Source organism: Sapajus apella, unplaced genomic scaffold (assembly GCF_009761245.1).
Source record: "Sapajus apella isolate SASKATOON/1434 unplaced genomic scaffold, GSC_monkey_1.0 scaffold28, whole genome shotgun sequence".
In the NCBI taxonomy this organism is placed as follows: Eukaryota; Metazoa; Chordata; class Mammalia; order Primates; family Cebidae; genus Sapajus; species Sapajus apella.
Window position 1 is genome coordinate 11,633,775 of NW_022436968.1, and position 14,806 is coordinate 11,648,580.

The following is a 14,806-nucleotide window of genomic DNA, read 5'->3' on the forward strand; positions in this document are numbered from 1 at the left end:
AATAGGCTTATTCATTGTTACTATAGATCAAGAGTTGGCCAACTTTTTCTGTAATAGACCAGTGAGAAAGTAAATATTTAGGCCTTGCAGGCTGTATAGTCTCTGTGCAATCATGCACTTTATCATTGCAACAGGAAAGCAGTCTCAGACAAACATAATGTACATAAGTGTATTCAATAAAACCGCATTTATAGACACTGAAATTTAATGTTACAACTATAATTTTTCCATTCTTTTCAACAGTTTAAAAATTTTAAAAACATTTTTAGTTCACAGACTACACAAAAAGGCCAACTTTAGCCCACATATCAAGTATGCGAATTTCTGCTATAGATGACAGCATGAGACATTGGGTCCCAGTTACAAGAAAGCAAGTACTTGCTCAAAAAAAAAAAAAGAGCATAGAAATTAAAACATAAAATGAGTTGCTAGGCAGGTGCTATTGATTCCCTGTCCCCACATCTTTTTGGTTTGCCATTGAGTTCAATGGACAGATCCTCTGCAAACTGATAATTGTCCATATTAAATACCCTCTACTGGGCTACTCTGTCTGAGAACTTTCTCCAGAATCACAGGAGTTAGCAAAGCCCCATCTGCAGGGCAGCCTGAGAATGCTGAGAATCAAATTCCACCTGATCAGTATCAGTCAATGAAGGTGAAGAGAAGAAGAATAAATACCTTAGCTTTGCCACCCTGGTGGAAAAATTCTAAGGTGGATTCCACACTGTTTATCAGGGAATCCCTATTATAACTAAGTCCCAGTTGCCTACAGTGAAAACATTCTTTAATGAAAACTATAATGGCTTTCCCCCCTTTTATGCCTCACTTTCTTCACTCTCTCACTTGGACTTCTAAGGAACACTATTCCTTCAGGCCTTATCTCAGATTCTGCTTTCTGCAAACTCAAATTTAAACAGAGGTGTCAGTTTGTGGTAATAAACATCCCTTTAGGAACAAAATGATCACTTGCTAACAAAATCATGAAAGGACTTTTCAAGTTAGACCAGTGGTTCTTGATTGATTCAGCCCCTATGCGGCATTTGGTCTGAAAATGTTTTTATTGTCACAACTGCCCCTACCTCTACCTGGCATCCAGCGAGTAGAGGAAAAGGATGCTGCTACACATCCCACAATACATGGAACAGTCCCATATAACAAAGAATTATCCAGTCCAATGTCTTTTGTTAACGCTGAGTTTGGAAAACCCTTGAGTTAGGCTGGAGATTCATCCAAATGGCCTCTAAAGTCCTGTAGCTACCCTAAGAGTCCACGATTTTTTATGAAATCACACTCAGGTTCTTGACCCAAATGAGCTCCAAGAGATAGATAATATGTTGGAAATTAGGTGCAGAATTTTTTGCCTGTGTCTATTTTTGCATTTTTGTGGAAAAAGTGTCCAGAGCATTCATAAATTTCTCTTAGGGGTCTGTAACCCATAAAGGTTAAGAACCAAACTCTGTAATAAATAATTCTTAATAATTTTACCTTAGGTCTAAATCTTTAGTCACCTTTTTTTTCTCTTCCATAGTAATAAGGAATGCGAGGATTGACTTTTCAGATTTGATAGCCCTCTTCCTAAGCCTGTGTAATTCTGATAGGTGCAAAAGATCGGCAAAGAAACTGAATTTAGTTAATTATGCTACATTAGGAGGACATGAACTTCCTGGAAATCAATCTGGCACTTTTCTCAAGTACTAAGAAAACTATTTTTTTTAATTCCTGATTAATATACCTCAGCAAATATCACTATATACTGAGGAGGGAACTGAGCAAATGAAAATTGCATGGAAAGAACAGTCTTTTATATCCTCTTATCCCAAATCATTTTGGACACAAAGCCACTGCCAACAAGGTGCCTAAGATAAAGAATTAATATAGACCTTCCCTTCTGTAGATTTCTTAAAATGGGACCATATAAATCAAACAGGATTACTTTATCTGTGGCTAAGAATTCTACAGAGACATATTGACCCTATAAGAGATGGCAGAACCTGGCCAATTTCTGCCTTTTAGGTAATAAATTCTACTACCATTCTAACTCTGCTTTCAGAGTTTTCTCTAGTTTTATTTTAGGGCAAGATATGTGGATTTGTTTGCAATATTAGAGTTTTGTTTTGCAAGGATCCAAAGTTTGCTGCCTTAGGTTAATTATGACTGTCCTTGCATTCTGGCATTGTGTATATAGAAAAGAATGAACAAAGTAAGAACTGAAACGGTGTAACATAAATTCAATGTAAAATGTAAATCACATAAACATACTGAGAAATAACATGATATGTAATTTTTAATGGTATCATTTATAAGAACTTACTACATGCCAAGTATAATAGATTCAGAGAAATAGAATAGGATATAGATCAATATATAGGTAAATTTAAAACTCATGATATTATCTGAGCTAGGAACCCAGGTCTCTCTGGCTTCAAAACTTATTCTTATTCCCACAATATAATACCACTGTATATGATATGAGTCCAATTAGGAAAAGTTGGGGAGATTTGAATCTCTGCACTTGTAATATATGAGTTACCAAAGAAAATTTAGGAAAATAGCTAGAGTCAATAACCTGATCTGAAAAAGTTTTAACCTTCAGGGAAGTTTAGAGCCTCACAGGCCTCTGTGCTTTGCCAATGAGCTGAGGATTTGAGGTGTTTATCACCAAAAGAGGCCAGAGCTTTGTGAGAGGCATAAAGAAATATTTAGGCTTTGAAAGACAGGAGTTAGGAGTTAGCTTCTGTCAAAAGTATGAGTGTGAGTCTGTTAGAAGCCTCAGAGCAAGAAGTCATCTACCACTCAACAACTAAGAAGACTGAGCTGAGAATCAGGCCTAGAAGAAGTAGAGATCCTAACTTACACCTGGTTTTGACAATTCACTATAAAATCAATCTAGCTGAAGAGAATAATTCAGAAAGATAAGGGTGAAGGATGAGGTTAAGACTTCTGAGACTTAGAAACACACAGAGTGAAGACAGTAACTGAGTGTCAGCCCATACTCCACAGGGGGGTGCTTCCTGTGAAGAAGTGGAGGAGCAGCAGATAGGAAGATGCTTCTGTATATATATATTAGTAAGGACATTTTCAGCTTTAAACCACAGACCTCAGCCTATTTGAGAGCAAAAAATACTAGTCATATAACTGAAAACTTCAGGAATAAATCTAGCTTCAATTACAGCTAAATCAAGAGATCAGAGATGCCCAGAGACATTTCTCCCCATCTCAATTCTACTTTTCTAGACTGTCTCTGTAACGGCAAGGTGGCCACCAGAAACTGCAGTCTTTCAAGGTCCTAAAAAATTATAATCTTAAAGAAAAAGAAAGCTTATTTTTCTTATTGCTCTGAAAACAGTCAGCATCTGACCTGGTTTGGATCATGTGATGATCCCTGGACCAATCACCATCACCTGATGGAGTAGGCTGCCCCTGTGTCTGTCACATGTCCTCCCCTGGCTGTGCTTCAGGAAAAATGGGGGTCAAAATGAAGCCCACCCAAGCACAGGAACAGAGCACAGGTGGGAAGGGTAATCTCCTAAAGAAGGGATACTAGACAGAAAAAAAATAAAAATAGAAATATTACATCAAAGACTGCAACAGGACTTACTTTGCAAGCATAGATTAAAACTCACTGCAGCCTAGAGCTAGAGGTATACCCTGGGTGGCAGGGGGCAGAAAGTCACACTTCAAGCATTTAAGCATTGTTGAATATCTACTACCGTATTTCATTGGCTCTAAGATGTACATTTTTCACATTTTAACAACTGAGATATCAGAATGTTTCTTACAATGAATGACATTCTACAATTGCTGTCAGCCAGGGGGCAACTGTGATACAGTTTCTAAAATCTGCCAAGAACTTGGTCATAGTTCTTCATGTTTATTCCTTTGAATTATGTGCATTAATATTTGTAAGGTTTGTTTTTAAAAATATCTTCCAAAATATTAAACTATGATGCATCATTGAAACAAAATGTTATATACACAGAAAAGGAATTTGTATGATGGGGCATACATTTAATATTAATGAAGTACATATGCATGGTTTGGAGAATGATGGCTGTTTTACATTTTCTTGCAAAGTCACACAAAGTGCTTTCTGACACCTTAGAAAGAATGTTGCCCACAAGTAAATGAAGCCATATTACATTTTTTTACTGATCTATGTAAAAAGTATTGCATTTCACAAGCCAAAAAAATGCCCCTGAAGTAATTAAATGATAAATATTTCTGTCTAAATAGTCCAAAATAACTCTTCAATAAATATCAAATGCCAATATATGTATTAAAGTAGTCATATATTTATTAAAATATTTTTATGTTTATTACATTTTAAAGTAATAATAAATCATTTATATAAGTGGTAAATTTGTTAGTAGTACATAAAATAATGTTTTATCTTAAAGTCAATAACAAGATTTGATGAAAGAAAATATATGGCACCCATTGTGGTATATAGCAAAAGTGCAAAGAGAAATCAGTCATAGTTCCTGTATTTGAGGTACTCACTTGCCTAATGGGGTGTAAGAGAAGAAGGTTATAAGGACAACCTTTGCCCAGCCAGAGACTTTACCTTGCGTATTGCACATGCCTCTGTATTCTGGCCTGATCTTCATTTCAAAAGTATTGTAGGAAAAACATTTATGAGAACATCTGCAGGTTATAAATTAATAGGTTTACTAATCATAAGATATTTGGCTGCCTTGAAAATTCCAATTCTCCAGATGCTTAAGCCAAAACCCCTAGAATTGTCCTTAACTCCACTGTATCTTTTAGAGCAGAGATGGGTGTCATTTCACATCCAATCCAGCAGAAAATCTTGTTGATCTTTAGCTTCAAAACACATCCACAGAATCTGAGTGCTTACTACCACTTCATCCAAGCCCCACCATCTCTTGCCTGGTGAGGAGACTCCTGGCAGGTCTTCCTGTTCTGTTCTTACTCACACATGTCCCACCCATGAAATCCTCAGCAGAAAGCCAAAATGATCCTCTTAAGCCAGGGGTGCCCAATATTTTGGCATCCCTGAGTCACACTGGAAGAAAAAGAATTGTCTTGGGCCACATGTAACACAAACTAATGATAGCTGATAAGCTAGAAAAAAAATAATCGCAAAAAAAGTCTCATCATGTTTTAAGAAAGCTTATAAATTTGTGTTGAGATGCATTCAAAGCTGTTGCAGGTTGGACAAGCTTGTTTCAACCATAACATAGATCTTGACACTCTTGTGCCACAAGTCCTGAAATGGCCTTCCATTTTACAGAGAATAACAGACAAAGACCCTTCAAAGGCCTCCAAGACTCTGATCTCCAATATGACTGCTGTTCCTTTCAGTGACTTCACTCCAATCTCCTGGCCTCTGTACTGTTCTGTACTGTACACCAGGCATGCTCTTGCTTCAAGCCTTTGCTCTTGCTTTTCCTTCTTGCTCCTCCTGTCCTTCCGAGATAAATGCTGACCACTCTTCTCGCCTTCTTTGAGTCAGTGCTCATCTCACCTTGTCACTGAGGCCTCTCCTACTCACTCCACTCACTACTGCAACTGTCCCCTTTCCTCGCCACTCCAAGCCCTCCTTGCCCCGATCTAATTTTTCTTTTAAGCTCTATCAGGGTTATCTTTTTTGTTCACTGCTACATTCCAGCACCTATAACAGTGATGGGCATATAAGTGAAAGCTCCATAAACATTTTTTTTTTACCATTTATTTATTTTATTGCATTTTAGCTTTTGGGGTACATGTGAAGAACATGCAAGATTGTTGCATAGGTACACACATGGCAGTGTGATTTGCTGCCTTCCTCCCCATCACCTACATCTGGCATATCTCCCCTTGCCATCTCTCCCCAACTCGCCACCCCCCACCATCCCTCCACTATTTCCCCCCAACTGACCCCAGTGTGCAGTGCTCCCCTCCCTGTGTCCATGTGTTCTCACTGTTCAACACCCACCTATGAGTGAGAACATGCGGTGTTTGATCTTCTGCTATTCTGTCAGTTTGCTGAGAATGATGGTTTCCAGGTTCATCCATGTCCCTACAAAGGACCCAAACTCATTGTTTTTGATGGCTGCATAATATTCCATGGTGTATATGTGCCACATATTCCCTGTCCAGTCTATCATCAATGGGCATTTGGGTTGGTTCCAGGTCTTTGCTATTGTAAACTGTGCTGCAATGAACATTCGTGTGCACGTGTCCTTATAGTAGAACGATTTATAATCCTATGGATATATAAGCAGTAATGGGATTGCTTGGTCAAATGAAATTTCTATTTCTATGTCCTTGAGGAATCGCCACACTGTCTTCCACAATGGTTGAACTAATTTACACTCCCACCAACAGTGTAAAAGTGTTCCTATTTCTCCACATGCTCTCCAGCATCTTTTGTCTCCAGATTTTTTAATGACTGCCACTCTAACTGGCGTGAGATGGTATCTCAATGTTGTTTTGATTTGCATTTCTCTGATGACCAGTGATGATGAACATTTTTTCATATGTTTGTTGGCCTCATGTATGTCTTCTTTTGTAAAGTATCTGTTCATATCCTTTGCCCACTTTTGAATGGGCTTGTTAGTTTTTTTCTTGTAAACCTGTTTTAGTTGTTTGTAAATTCTGGATATCAGCCCTTTGTCAGATGGGTAAACTGCAAAAATTTTTTCCCATTCTATTGGTTGCCGATTCACTCTAATGACTGTTTCTTTTGCTGTACAGAAGCTGTGGAGTTTGATTAGGTCCCATTTGTCTATTTTGGCTTTTGTTGTCAATGCTTTTGGTGTTTGGGTCATGAAGTCTTTGCCTAAACCTATGTCCTGAATGGTTTTGCCTAGATTTTCTTCTAGGGTTTTTATGGTGTTAGGTCTTACGTTTAAGTCTTTAATCCATCTGGAGTTAATTTTAGTGTAAGGTGTCAGGAAGGGGTCCAGTTTCTGCTTTCCACACATGGCTAGCCAGTTTTCCCAACACCATTTATTAAACAGGGAATCATTTCCCCATTGCTTGTTTTTGTCAAAGATCAGATGGTTGTAGATATGTTGTGTTGCCTCCGAGACCTTTGATCTGTTCCATTGGTCTATATCTCTGTTTTGGTACCAGTACCATGCTGTTTTGATCAAGGTAGCCTTGTAGTATAGTTTGAAGTCCAGTAGTGTGATGCCTCCCACTTTGTTCTTTTTGCTTAGAATTGACTTGGCTATGCGGGCTCTCTTTTGGTTCCATATGAAGTTAAGGTGGTTTTTTCCAGTTCTGTGAAGAAGGTCATTGGTAGCTTGATGGGGATAGCATTGAATCTGTAAATTACTTTGGCCAGTATGGCCATTTTCACGATATTGATTCTTCCTAACCATGAACATGGAATGTTTCTCCATCTGTGTATGTCCTCTCTTATTTCATTGAGCAGCGGCTGTAGTTCCCCTTGAAGAGCTCCTTTATGTTCCTTGTTAGTTGTATTCCTAGGTATTTTATTCTCTTTGTGGCAATTGTGAATGGAAGTTTGTTCTTTATTTGGCTCTCTTTAAGTCTGTTATTGGTGTATAGGAATGCATGTGATTTTTACACGTTGATTTTGTATCCTGAGACTTTGCAGAAGTAGCATATCAGTTTCAGGACATTTTGGGCTGAGACGATGGGGTCTTCTAGATATACAATCATGTCGTCTGCAAATAGAGACAATTTGACTTCCTCCTTTCCTATTTGAATGCCCTTTATTCCTTTTTCTTGCCGGATTGCTCTGGCTAGAACCTCTAGTATTATATTTAATAGGCATGGTGAGAGAGGACATCCTTGTCTAGTGCCAGATTTCAAGGAGAATGCTTCCAGTTTTTGCCCATTCAGTATGATATTGGCTGTTGGTTTGCCATTATTAGCTTTTATTATTTTGAGATATGTTCCGTCAATACCTAGCTTATTGAGGGTTTTTAGCATAAAGAGCTGTTGAATTTTGTCAAAGGCCTTCTCTGCATCAATTGAGATAATCATGTGGTTTTTGTCTTTGGTTCTGTTTATGTGGTGATTTACGTTTATAGACTTGCGTATGTTGAACCAGCCTTGCATCCCCGGGATGAAGCCTACTTGATCATAGTGGATAAGCTTTTTGATGTGCTGTTGCAATCAGCTTGTCAGTATTTTATTGAAGATTTTTGCATCTATGTTAATCATGGATATTGGCCTGAAGTTTTCTTTTCTTGTTGAGTCTCTGCCGGGTTTTGGAATCAGGATGATGTTGGTCTCATAAAATGATTTGGGAAGAATTCCCTCTTTTTGTATTGTTTGGAATAGTTTCAGAAGGAATGGTACCAGCTCCTCTTTGTATGTCTGGTAGAATTCAGCTGTGAACCCGTCTGGACCTGGGCTTTTGTTGGGTGGTAAGCTCTTAATTGCTGCCTCAACTTCAGACCTTGTTATGGGTCTATTCAGGGTTTCAGCTTCTTCCTGGTTTAGGCTTGGGAGGAGGCAAGTGTCCAGGAATTTATCCATTTCTTCCAGGTTTACTACTTTATGTGCATAGAGTTGTTTGTAATAATCTCTGATGATGGTTTGAATTTCTGTGGAATCCGTGATGATATCCCCTTTATCGTTTTTTATTGCAACAATTTGGTTATTCTCTCTTTTCTTTTTTATTAATCTGGCTAGTGGTCTGTCTATTTTGTGGATCTTTTGAAAAAACCAGCTCCTGGATTTACTGATTTTTTGAAGGGTTTTTTGTGTCTCTATCTCCTTCAGTTCTGCTCTGATCTTAGCTATTTCTTGTCTTCTGCTAGACTTTGAGCTTTCTTGATCTTGCTCCTCTAGCTCTTTCAATTTTGATGATAGGGTATCAATTTTTGATCTCTTCTTGCTTCTCATGTGGGCACTTATTGCTATATCTTTTCCTCTAGAGACTGCTTTAAATGTGTCCCAGAGATACTGGTATGTTCTGTCTTCATTCTCATTGGTTTCAAAGAACATCTTTATTTCTGTCTTCATTTCATTGTTTATCCAGGCAACATTCAAGAGCAAGTTCTTCAGTTTCCATGAAGCTGTGCGGTTCTGGGTTAGCTTTTGAATTCTGAGTTCTAACTTGATTGCTCTGTGGTCTGAGAGACTGTTTGTTATGATTTCCGTTCTTTTGCATTTGCGGAGGAGTGATTTACTCCCAGGTATGTGGTCAATTTTAGAGTAGGTGTGATGTGGTGCTGAGAAGAATGTATATTCTGTGCATTTGGGGTGGAGAGTTCTATAAATGTCTATTAGGTTTGCTTGGTCCAGGTCTGAGTTCAAGTCCTGGATATCCTTGTTAATTTTCTGCCTGGTTGATCTGTCTAATATTGACAATCAGGTGTTAAAGTCTCCCACTATAATTGCATGAGAGTCTAAGTCTCTTTGTGAGTCATTAAGAACTTCCCTTATGTATCTGGGTGCTCCTGTATTGGGTGCGTATATATTTAGGATCGTTAGCTCTTCTTGTTGCATTGATCCTTTTACCATTATGTAATGTCCTTCTTTGTCTCTTTTGATCTTTGTTGCTTTCAAGTCTAATTTATCAGAGATGAGAATTGCAACTCCTGCTTTTTTTTGCTCTCCATTTGCTTTTTAGATCTTCCTCCATCCCTTTATTTTGAGCCTTTGTGTATCCTTGCATGTGAGATGGGTTTCCTGGATACAGCAAACGGATGGGTTTTGGCTTTTTATCCAATTTGCCAGTCTGTGTCTTTTGATTGGGGCATTTAGTCCATTTACATTTAGGGTTAATATTGTTATGTGTGAATTTGATACTGCCATTTTGGTGCTAGCTGGCTTTTTTGCCCATTAGTTGATGCAGATTCTTCATTGCGTTGATGCTCTTTACCATTTGGCATGTTTTTGGAGTGGCTGGTACTGGTTGTTCCTTTATATGTGTGGAGCCTCTTTCAGGAGCTCTTGTAATGCTAGCATGGTGGTGACGAAATCTCTGAGTACTTGCATGTTCACAAAGGATTTTATTTTTCCTTCACTTATGAAGCTTAGTTTGGCTGAATAGGAGTTTCTGGGTTGAAAGTTCTTTTCTTTAAGGATGTTGAATATTGGCCCCCACTCTCTTCTGGCTTGCAAGGTTTCTGCTGAGAGATCTGCTGTGAGTCTGATGGGCTTCCCTTTGTGGGTAACCCGACCTTTCTCTCTGGCTGCCCTTAGTATTTTCTCCTTCATTTCGACCCTGGTGAACCTGACGATTATGTGCCTTGGGGTTGCTCTTCTTGACGAATATCTTTGTGGTGTTCTCTGTATTTCCTGGACTTGAATGTTTGCCTGCCTTGCTAGGTTGGGGAAGTTTTCCTGGATAATATCCTGAAGAGTATTTTCCAGCTTGGATTCATTCTCTTTGTCGTATTCAGGTACACCTATCAAACGTAGATTAGGTCTCTTCACATAGTCCCACATTTCTTGGAGATTTTGTTCATTCCTTTTTACCCTTTTTTCTCCAGTCTTGCCTTCCCATTTTATTTCATTGAGTTGATCTTCGACCTCTGATATCCTTTCTTCTGCTTGGTCAATTCAGCTTTTGAAACTTGTGCATGCTTCGCAAAGTTCTCGTGTTGTGTTTTTCAGCTCTGTCAATTCACTTGTATTCCTTTCTATTTTGTCCATTCCCGTTAGCATTTCGTCAAATCTTTTTTAAGGTTCTTAGTTTCTTTGCATTGGGTTAGAACATGTTCTTTTAGTTCACACAAGTTTCTTACTATCCACCTTCTGAAGTCTGATTCTGTCATTTCATCACACTCGTTCTCCATCCAACCTTGTTCCCTTGCTGTTGAGAAGTTTTCATCCCTTGTAGGAGGAGAAGTGTTCTGGTTTCAGTTGTTTTCATCCCTTTTGCACTGGTTTCTTCCCATCTTTATGGATTTATCCACCTGTCGTCTTTGTAGTTGCAGACTTTCAGATTGGGTCTCTGAGTGGACGTTCTGTTTGTTGATGATGAGGTTATTTCTGTTTCTTGGTTTTCCTTCTGACAGTCTGGCCCCTCTGATGTAGGTGTGCTGAGGTCCACTACAGGTGCTGCTTGCCTGGGGATCACCTGCAGCAGCTGCAGAACAGTAAGGGTTGTTACCAGTTTTTTTCTTCTGCTATCTTTGTCCCAGAAGGATACCAGCCAAGTGTCAGTCTGATCTCTCCTTTATGAGGTGGCTCTTTAGATATACAGGGGTCAGGGAGCTACTTGAGGAGACAGTCTGTTCTTTATAGGAGCTCAAATGCTGAGCTGTGAACTCCATTGTTCATTCAGAGCTGCTGGGCAGGTACGTTTAGGTCTGCTGCAGCAGAACTCATAAACCACTTTTTGTCCCCAGGTGCTCTGTCCCAGGGATTTAAGGCTTTATTTAGAAGTTCTGTTATGCTGCTGCCTTCTATTTTTTCCTTCAGAGGTGCACTGCCCAGCAAGGAGGCAGCCTAGTCCCTGTCTGCCTGTAGAGGCTTTGCTGAGCTGCTGTGGGGTCCGCCCAGCTGCCGAGTGAACTTCCCTGCAGTCCTGTTTATATGGGTGTAGTTAGAACTGCCTCATCAATGGTGGCGCACCTCTGTTAAGGCGGAGTCTCTCTGTAGTGGCGGGTTGCCTTGGCAATGGGGGGCTGCCTCAGCAATGGCGGGTTGCCTCCGCCACGGCGGGCTGCCTCAGCATTGGCCGACTACCTCCATAGTGGTGGGCTGCCTCGGTAATGGCAGACACCCCTCCCCCACGGAGCTGGACTGTCCAGGGTTCAGCTGCGCTTGCTGTGAAACTCTCAATCCAGAGAGTTTCTGATTGCTGTTGTTTTGTGGGGGTGGGACCTGCCGAGCCTGATCGCCTGGCTGCCTGACTCAGAGCCTTTTTTTTTTTTTTTAAGTTGGTGTTTCAGCCGCCTGTTGAAGAGGCGCTGAGATCTCTGTGTTTTCCCATGTTGTGACTCACTGCACTGGCTTAAACAGTGGCACTGAGATTCATGGAACTTTTTTTGCCCTGGAATCTACTGTCCTGGTTCCCTGTTCAGTCCCCTTTTTAAACAGATGAATGGGTGACTTCCCGTGGCTCCAATCACCAGCTAAAAGGGCACCTGGACCAGTATATTTTGTACGGAGAACCGCTGCGCCAGGGCACTGACAAAGCAGCTGAGCAGACAAAGCAGCGGTGCCAGCCGGCAGAGCCGCGCTGGCTGAAACAGCCATGCTGGCGACCCATGGAGCTCCTCCACCTGGGAATTTCCTAGTCTGTGGGCAATAAAAATGCGGCGTCCACTCACCCTCTGTGCTTTCACTGGGAGCTGCAATCCTGAGCTGTTCCTAAATGGCCATCTTGGATCCCACCCTGCTCCATAAACATTTACTGAGTGAATAAATGGATTATTTTTACTAATCAAATCTCCATATGAATATAGATTTATGTCTGTAAAACCACTTAGAACGGGCAGAGAGGACAAAAGCTAAAAACACTCTGAAAGTTGAAGAGTAAATTATGTTCTGAGAAAGTACCCAGAGGAAAATTATCTATAGAGCATGTAGTACTAAAAGTCCAGAAAAGGCATGTGAGAGGGGAAGACAGGAAAAACAGGATCTCTGCCTCGGGTGAAGAGCAGGTCTGCTCAGAGAGATGGTTCAGGCTTCTCACATTAATGCCTCCATGCCACACTGAATTGAATGCATGAAAACTTCAAATAAACCCCTCTGAAAATGGACATTCCCCAGGGACATCTTCTATTCCCCCGCCCCCACTCACCTTCTCTGTAGACTATTAAGAATGTCCCTGCAGAACACTCATCTTCTAATATTGAACTCAGAGTGTACCCAATGTGGACACCTCTCACACTTGTCAAAATAAAGCCTGTACTTTTCTTGCGGACACACAGCCAACACAAGCAAGCCAGCAGCAACCAAATCATATGCTCTCCTTTCTCCCATCCTGACTCCCTTATGTTCTGTCTGCCACCAAAGGGTCAAAAAGAGAAGAAACAGTAATAAAGCTACTCAGGGACTCATTAAACTTATTTTTACTTTCAATTCTATCCTTACTTGTCTGAAAAGTAAAACTCCTCTACAGAAATAAAGGTTTTAAAACAATATTCAAAATCCAATAAAAGCACATGTCATGGGAAGCTGAACACATGAACATTCAAACTGTTTCTCCTCCAGAATCTCAAATTGTCTTTCTGACCCAGTCACTTAATCCTCCAGTTTTCTTTCTTCTTGCTTAAATTGGGCAGGCCCACTACAAGACAGCACATGACAAGCCCCCACTTAAAATCTTACCCCATTCATCTACCTGAGGAAATTTCACCCATCCTTCAATTCCTGGCTCCAATTCTAAATCCCTTGGGAAGACTGCAGAACCTGGCTTGTTCACTTTATTTTTTCCTTTTCAAGTGTATTGTGCGCACTTGACAGAATTTCCGTAACAGACTTGAGTCCCTTCCTTATCCCTACATCCCTTAAGTATGCTGTGCATCATAGCCCAACTAGAGTGCTGTAGAGGCCACAGCCATAAAGAAAGTGCAGTTGGAAATGCATGAAAAAACAGTTCCAAGGAGACTAAAAGGATCGGAAGATCTTATAATGCCTTCATTTATATTGCGCTGATATTCTTTCATATTTAGAACTGAATAGATTTTTTTAATTAAAAAAAGAATTTGCATTATTATTATTTTGCTCTATTAAATTAGCTCTTAGAGGCAAAGGTCACATTTTTTAACCCAGAAGTATTCAATGTATTCTTTCTTTTTTCCAGAAATGGAAATGTGAGTAGACTCACTTTGCCCCTGTGGCAGTTGCCTTAGAAAAGGCATAGGAGGAAGAATGTAGGAGAACAGTTGCCAACACCTAAGACCCAGCATTACCAGGAATGAACACATCTCAATACAAGGGGAAGGAGGCACTTCAGGAGTCAAAGAGCTAAGTTATTAGGTAACCCTATAACTTATTGTCCAAACCAGGTCACTTTTGATAATAAAAGAGACACTATTAACAATTATATCAAGCAACAGTTACCAAGGAAGAGTAATAGTTATTAACTGTAACTGTCACAGGCAAACTGGTACCTATGGCAATCTGACAAAAATGAACCTGAGGCCTTGGGTAGAGCAGGAGAAAGACCATTATAGTTCTAAAGCAGGTCTAGGTAGCTTAGAATAAATTTCATACTACAACTGCTTATTGAAAGAGCCCTGTAGCATTCTACAATCTCTAGAGGCTAAGCAGGAAAAGAAGAAAGAAAATCTTGAAAATGTTCTTCTCTACTATCTTCGGAGAGGTAACAACTGAGGAAGGAATGAGTATGGCCCCATTATCTATCACAACCAAATAAAGGAAAGAATTATAGAGATACAAAATGTTGATGCTGGGAAGGGCCTTAGAGACAATCCAATTCAGCTTCTAAACATATATATGAGGTAACACAGCTCGGTAAAATTATATCAAACATTTATGTTCTTAGAAGAGGGAAATTTATGGTTTACTTCATTCACTCCTCCCTTCGATAAAAATTTATTGAGTACTCCCAATATGTCAGACACTAGGATAAGCACCGGGGAGTAAAAAGATAAAGGACACAATTCTGCCTTTGAGGAGCTGTATATTTATAGTTTCAGCGTACTAATAATATATTTCAAAAACTGATTGTTGAGTGTACCATGGGACTACTGTGTTGGTAACACTTGAGAATTCTAGCCAAATGGCAAAATGAATGGATTCTTAATAGAGAGAATGTTGGTAAACACTGCCACATATGATAACTGTGCTGAGAATTCTTGCAGTTGAAAAAATGTTCATTAATCAAGCCCTTTCTCTTTGTCTTCTTTTTCTATTCCTTATCCCCTCACATTTATTAGGCATCAGCATATTCAAA